General features: G+C 35.9%; 2 pseudogenes; both read right to left on the reverse strand.

Annotated features, from left to right (window-relative positions):
• Window positions 1–1,006: 1,006 nt before the first annotated feature.
• On the reverse strand, window positions 1,007–2,836 carry LOC142607978 (chitinase 2-like; annotated as a pseudogene).
• Window positions 2,837–6,726: 3,890 nt separating this feature from the next.
• Window positions 6,727–7,658, reverse strand: LOC142606040 (chitinase 2-like; annotated as a pseudogene).
• Between the last annotated feature and the right edge of the window lie 487 nt (window positions 7,659–8,145).

Consider the following 8,145-nt stretch of genomic DNA (forward strand, 5'->3'; position numbering starts at 1 on the left):
AGTTGAACTGTAAATGCCAGGACCTGAGCATTGATTCTGCTGGTTTGGGGACAATGCTGGCCTACATCTATGCTTTAGAATTATCAAATGTTATATGCTCGCAAACAGTTGCTTTTGTAAATGATTCCAAGCTATAACTTTTGTATTTACTGTATTGCGTTAGTGATAAATTGACTCTCTAGTGTCACTAATTCACCCAAAAACCATAATCTCTGACAAATTGAATGTTTCATGGCCAACCAGGCTGAGCTTATGGTTGTTTATCCTTTTATTTCTATAGAAACCTGCCCTTCAAAACTTGGGTGGTTCTTGGCCAAACAATGCTGTACCCATGAATCAAACAAAATAAGATTGAAACCTAAAATAAACTAGGCTGCTATTATATAGCATGTGATCAGTGAGACTTGACCCTTTTTTAATTTTAATAGTTTCGTCTGAAAAGAGGAGGCAAGTACTGCTAGGAAAGGTAGTTTCCAATAGTCAGAATGTTTTTATTATGGGAACCAGATACTGGACTCATTTCTTGTAGCAAATGAAAGCTTGGACAGCCAACAGAAGCTTGGGAACTTGGGGGTAATGTTCAAATTAATTTGGAAAAAGCCTCAATTGGGCTGTCTTGTTGTACATTATGTAGAGGTGTGGGTTTGAAGAAAATTGAGGGTATGGATGGAATATTCCATTTCCATAGTTTGTTTCTAGTTTTGGAGAACAGAACTCCTATTGGTATTTTTAATAGTAATAGAGGCCTACGTCATGAAGATCCTGTCTCACCACTGCCTTGTATATTTCTCAAGACCTTATGCAAATGGGCATTGATTACGATGCCATTCTCTTCATTTTGCGTATTGGTTTTTCTAAATGATATGATTTCTTGATTTGTACATTTATTATTTTATTTCTCTTTCAGCACTTCTTTTGTTTAATTTTAGTGTACTAGGATGGTGTCCCTTTTAGTGCTTTTTTAATGAATTATATTTACTTAATATATAAATAATTTTTCTGTCCGGCATCAGTTCTCCTTGGGCTGGATAGAACTCATTCTCAAGCTTGGATTAGATTTTCCTTGATCCACTGGTTGTCAAAACAATGCTTCTCAACTCTCTTTTTTGTTTGCCGCTGAGTTTTAGCGCAAATAATATTTTCTCCAACAGTAATGGTTGTCAACTTCTGATCCCTCAACTTGGGCCCTTGCATCTTTTGCATAAGTTGATTCATCATCTGTTACATTTATAACATCTCTTATGCTTGATTTAGTCTAGGAGCTCTTGAATTTTGAGGCGCCTTTGACAAAAAAGATTGATTTCTGCTCTTATATCAATTGATGTAGTATGACTTACTATAGCATCAATTGACATGGTTGGGAGTGCAACGAGGCAAAAATTTACTTCAATTGTCCATTGAAACCTAACTTTCTTAAAGGGAAAGAAAAGAAAAACCTCTTCTTTAGTATTTAATCAAGCAAATTATAGGTTCTTAATAGAACTTCCAAGCTAAATGCTAAATTTTTATCAATAATAAGAGATAAGCTATTACAATAGCCACATAATCTTCTATTTATTCAAAGACGAAGCCATGAAACCCTATTAATATTTAATCATGACCCTTAGTTTATACTAATACCAGCCATGATGCAATAACCTGAAATAAACTTGGTTGCAACAGTACCACATAAGGAGGAACCCATGACCTCTCTTTTCCTTTTTTGGTCCTGCATTATAGAGCTATCATTTTGAGCTGGCCAGAAAGGTTTGTGATTGCTTCTCATAACGAAAACTGGTATTCTTGGAGTTGTCAGCAGACCAAATAAAAATGCCATGAAGTTTGCCTTGACGTTGAAGCTTGCTACAAGCCTCAAAGAACCCATTATCAGGAGATAGACCCCGCTTCCATCTGTACCAAAGCTCACCAAGACCTTTCCACCTTTGTAATTGGTGTTCTGGGTCTCAAAGTGTGTAATAAACTGAGAAATGGTTGTCCCCTTCTTGTAGGCATAGAACTGAAAGTTGACATAGTCTTTGAGATGCCCATACTTCTGCCACAAAGCCAAGTAATATGGCTGAACAGAGTCATTATCATATGGTGCTATTGATGCAAATGACACAACCTTACTTTGTTTTAGGTTTAACAGAGCCTTCCAATGCACTCAGCAAATGTATTGGGATCAGCAGTGAAGTGTTCATAATCAATGTCAATTCCATCCAAATTATACACTCTTACTATCTGCGTTATTGATTTAATAGCATTTGTAACCTAATAGTCAATTGATGTAGGTTCGAAGTGTACATCTTGTCCTTGTATGGTATCTCCCCCAAGACTCAGAGCTACTTTGACATTTGAATGATCGGCTCTGATGGAGGAAACATTAGAAGGGATAAGGTTTTTTGTGTCCCAGTAGACTACGAAGTCACCATTTGTGGGGGAAGGAGGGGAAGATGATGAATAATCAATGGCAAAGGAGAGAATGAAATGAAATTCAATATTAGGATTGATGGGTACATCTGAAAATGTAACATGCTGGAACTCAGCCCCAATGTATTCTCTGAAGAGCTTTGATTTTGCTGGAGTTGCTTGGATTGATGGAACTGTGATGAAGAGAAGACGAAGAATAAGAAAGAAAAGGATCTTGCAAGAATCCATGGCTATTAGCATTGAATCTTGTGTCCTCTTGAAGGGTATATATCTAAGTGAATAATAGTTATAATATTATCTGTCAACATCTTTGTTTCTGTGCAGACGTCTCATTTTTGTTGGAAGCTTAATTTCATAGTTTTTTTTTTTAATATATATGTTGCAATCAGAATTCTGATGTATTTGCTTCTTTCAGTCAGCATGTATTGCAAGGATCTGTTTTTGTGCATTTGTCTTTTTTCATTGTAGCATAATCACCTTCAATATTATTATTTTCAGGACCTAGCACTTGTCCAATGAATCTGTTATCATTAAATTTTGAGTGCTTAAGCACTTTGGTCCTGGGTTTAAATAGATTAAGGACTTAATGGAGCATAGCCTTAAACTAAAATTCAGTAATTTGATTTTCATGATTGTCTTATTAGTGAAATCTGTATTGGATATCATCTCTATTTGTAAAATATATAAGGGAATTGAAACTTATGTTGAATGGCATAATTTGTTTGACTGAGAGTGTATGTCTTTATTTTTGATGGAAAACTACGCATAAGCTACTTTTTTCAATAGAACTTCCTATTATCTATCAAAAAGAAAGAAATCTACACTTAACCTTCCATGAGAGGGAAAATATAATAAAAATGAAAAGAAAGTGTACTGGCTTGAATTCACTAATATGAATGGAGTGAAGAGTGAGCTTGTGTTAAAAAACATATTAACTATGAAGTGCTTATGTAATCTAGCAATAATCAGCGAACAAGGCTGCGATTTTGGAGAGACTAACCTAACCTGCAATTTTGGAGAGACTAAGTCCCACTTGAACACATCTTTTGATTTTAAAAAACATTGGTCTAATTTTCACAATGATTAATTGATAAGGACTAGGATGGTAGCGTTGTTTTTATGGTTGAAAGGAAAGAAAAATATATTTTATACTATTGGCAACATGACACTCATTATGTGAAAGGAATATTATATTTTATTTTCTATCAAGTGATTTGAGCGAGATGAATGGATGAGACCCATTATGTTCAAGCTGGATGTTCATATGAAATCTGCCTTTCAGTATTATGATAGCTCTGGCTTTCCTAACACTTAAAAATGTAAATATGTATAACTGGGCTCAATGCATCAGGGTGTTCGGCCAAGAAAATGAACAGGGACGAAGCAAAAGATCCAAAGGGATTTTGCAATAAACTCTGGATGGCGAATACATTTTAATGTTGAATGGTATAAAGCAAAAGAGAGGGCTGCAAAGGTTCTAGCAGGTTCTTTTATCTTCAAAGTACAAGATAAGGCTTCAAGTTTTGTTGATAAATTTGACATAAGTACTAATAACCTCTGCATGATTTGCTCTTTTATCATGAGGCCAATATCCCAATTAATTGTTTTTTTTTCCTTGGTCTAGGCTACAATTAAGCTTAAGCTGGTGGCAGCCATAGTTTTTGTTTAAAAAGAAGGGAGTAGCTCAAATTTGTGAAATTAATTGCCGTGGAAGGTGGAAATAGCAGACCATTTAGAAGATGTACACCGGCTTGTGGACAAGACAAAGAAGGTTTATTTGAGGATGCTGGAAAAACTTATCATAGGGTCCATAATGGCTTCTACGTCGTACATGAGAGCTAAGTGGTCCAATATGCTGACGAATTGGACTGTAAAGTAGAAATTTTTACTTTGTTCTATTTTGTGACAGGTGTAACTGTACTGACTGTTTCTGAAGTTTATGACGCCGTAGGGGTTGGCTGCTGCGATGGCTAGGCAGTGAGTGACAACCAAAGGTGTTTCGAAGACACGAACGTTGTAAATGGGGGACCACTACAACTTATAATAGAAGAGATGAGACCATAGCAGCAGAAATTGATTACAGAAAAGGGGATAAAAATTTATGACAGGTTTATAAGATAAAAGTAACTTGAATCTAATTTAGAACAGATAAAGAGGTTCGGCCTTGACGCGATGACAAGTGCTTCCACCAAAAGTGACAGGTTGAGGATTTTTGAGTCTGGGAATAAGCCTCTCCAAAAAATATTAGGGATAAGGTTGCCTAACATGACCTATCCTAGACCCCGGAAAAGTGGGAGTTTTGTGCAATAAGAATGACCTTTATAATATTCCTGATAGGAATGCTCACAAGCACAACTGAGACTCAATAGATCTAAACAAGCAGCAGATTAGAAACCCAGAGGTTACCGGGGAAGGAGTCCAAATGGAGGGGGCATGTCTGTTTGGTGTGAATTCATTCTCTGCATATCAACCTCTTTTTCCTCCCAAGTTGGGAGACAATGGGTGGGAGTGCTCTTTGGATTGAAAATACAATTGAATTATGTTCTTTATGTCATAACTTGATCTGTGGAAGGAACATGTATGGAGTGGTATCACCTCTACATGCAGATACTACTATATCATTTGCATTCTTTGGATCATCTTTTATGGTAAGAATTGCTTGCTTAATGACTTACTGGTTCTTGAAATAATTTATTTAATTGGCAATGTGATAATTCACATCTCCAGAGCCCAGAGTAAATTATTGATTTTTAATCAATCATTGGGAAATCTTTAAGATTCTCAATTTGGAGTCTATGGGTTGTCTTTTGGTCCTCCCATTGTGTGTTGCCTCATACCATGGGAATTCCACAGTTTTGGCAAAACAAGTACCATGTCATTAGTTTTGCTTTAATGTTATTGCCCGATTCAGTAAGTATTGTAGTAACATGAAATGCAGGAGATGATTTCAATTCAGTAATTGTCATCTCTTGCTTTTCTACAGGCTTATGTACTTTTGAATAGACCAACTGTTTGGCCTAAAAAAAAAAAAAACTGTTTCGCCTAGCAGACTAGAATTTACCCAGATTTATATTTGTGAGGGCCACTTAGTCTAATAATATATTGTCTTCAACTCTTACCTGTTCAGGTCTCTATGCAGGTCTAGCATCTTCTTCATAAGTTGTTCCATCATCCTTACATTTAGTTCATGCGATCATCAAAAGCAGGCAAAGACTTTGTGCGACCTTCACTCAAGTGAGATTACGGATTTTTTAGTTCTAATTCTAATTGAAGATTTATTTAACCTAAACTTTTACCTTTTGAATATCCTTTGATGCATGGCTTTTGAGGTGGGAGGCAGCCGTGCTAGGTAACTTTCTTTGGACTAAACTTCAAAAATCATATCCCTTGCATTACTCCTCTAGACTTTCTTATAGAGTTTCTCCTTGTGAGTGTTATTTCAAAACACAGACCAGAGAATTCCTTGGAGCATTGGAGTTTTGGGTTGATGTGGATGAATTTGTTCATGGAGGAAGTTCTAGAGAAGGATTCCCAAGTTTTGGGGCTACTGTGGCAGGAGGCAAATGGGTTGCTTGCTGAGGTTTTGAGTTCAGTCTAGTCTGTAAAAGGTTATTTAAGTGTAGATTGATTGCATTTGTTTCTTCTATAATGAAATTTCTAACAGGTTTGGTTCTCTGAGCGGTTTTTCTTTTGAAGAGTTTTTCAAAACTTTTCCACTTCATCACCAAATCCATTTGTTTTTGGGATCTTTATTGCCTTTTGGATTGTGGTGATTACTGTGATGGATTAATTGGTGAGTTGTTAACTCTGGATTTAAGCAATCATTAATGTGTTATTAATTTGATTGTTAACACATAGGGTCAATCTTAGATTTTTCACAATTGACACAGTATGACTAACTCTAGTACCAAATGCTGTTGTCAGGAGAGTAATAAGACAAAAATTTACTTTCAATTGTAAATTAAAACCTAACTTTCTTGAAGGTAACAAAAGAAAAACGTCTTCTTGGATATTTAATCAAGCAGACCATGGGTCCATAGGTCCTTAATATAACTTTCCAGCTAAATAAAAAAATTTTATTGATAGTAAAAAACAAGCTATTACAGTAACTGCATAATTTTCTATTTATAAAAAGACAAAACCATGATTTTTTTTTTTTTTTTTTGATGAGTACAAAACAATGAAATTCAATCATGACCCTTAATTTATACTAATACCTTCCATGATCAAATAACCTAAATTAAACAAGGTTGCAACAGTAACACATGAGGAGTAACCCTTGAGGCCATGACCTGTTTTTCCTTAGTTTATCCTGCACTAGAGGCCATCATTTTGAGCTGCCAAAAAGGTTTGTGATTGCTTTTCATAATAAAAATTGGTCTTCTTGGAGTCATCAGCGGACCAAATAAAAATGCCATGAAGTTTACCTTGATATTGAAGCTTGCTACAAGCCTCAAAGAATCCATTATCAGGCGATAGACCCCCACTTCCATCCGTACCAAAGCTCACCAAGACCTTTCCACCTTCCTAATTGGTGTTCTGATCTGGGTCTCAAAGTGTGTAATAAACTCAGGAATAGTTGTCCCCTTCTCATAGGCATAGAACTGAAAGTTGACATAGTCTATGAGATGCCCATACTTCCGCCACAAAGCCAAGTAATATGGCTGAATAGAGTCATCATCATATGGTGCTATTGATGCAAATGACACAACCTTACTTTGTTTTAGGATTAGCACAAGCTGCCCAATGCACTCGGCAAATGTATCGGGATCTGCACTGAAGTGTTCATAATCAATGTCAATTCCATCCAAATTATACTCTCTTACTATCCAAGTTATTGACTTAATAGCATTTCTAACCCAAGAGTCGATTGATGTAGGTTTGAAGTGTACATGTTTTCCCTCTATGGTATCTCCCCCAAGACTCATAGCTACTTTGACATTTGAATGATGGGCCTTGATTGAGGAAACATTACAAGGAGAGAGGTTTTCTGTGTCCCAGTAGACTTTGAAGTCACCATTGGTGGGGGAAGGAGGGGAAGATGAGGTTGTAGAGTCAATGGCAGAGGAGAGGATGAAGTGAAGTTCAATTTTGGGATTGATGGGTACATCTGAAAATGTAACATTCTGGGACTCAGCTCCAATGTATTCTCTGAAGAGCTTTGACTCTGCTGGGGCTGCTTGTATTGATATAACTGTGATGAAGAGAACATGAGGAATAAAAAAGAAAAAGAACTTGGATGAATCCATGGCTTTTGGCAGTTGAATACTTGTGTCCTCTTGAGAGGCATATATGTCTCATTTTTATTGCAGGCATAATTTGGTATTTCAATGCAATTAGATTATTTCATGCTTCTGCTTCTTTTGGTCAAAATTTATTCGCAAGGGATCTGTTTTTGTGCATTTGTCTCTTTTCACTACTACTACTACTACTACTACTCTACTACTATTATTATTATTATTATTATCAGGACCTAACACTTGTCCAATGAATCTTAATCTTTAGTGCTTATGCACTTTGGTCTAAGGTTCAAATAGATTAAGGAATTAATCTATTTTAATTTCTACTATGTTGAAATCTTATTGTAAGAAAAGAAAAAGATAATTTATAATATCCGTAAGAGCATCCACACCAGTCCATCTAAACTCTTCTAAAATGTCTCAACTGTCAAAATTTACACAATTTGAGCAAAAAAACATTCACATTAGTGGGTTTAAAGTTGTGTAAAAATATGCA

Source organism: Castanea sativa, chromosome 8 (assembly GCF_040712315.1).
Source record: "Castanea sativa cultivar Marrone di Chiusa Pesio chromosome 8, ASM4071231v1".
Taxonomy (NCBI): domain Eukaryota; kingdom Viridiplantae; phylum Streptophyta; class Magnoliopsida; order Fagales; family Fagaceae; genus Castanea; species Castanea sativa.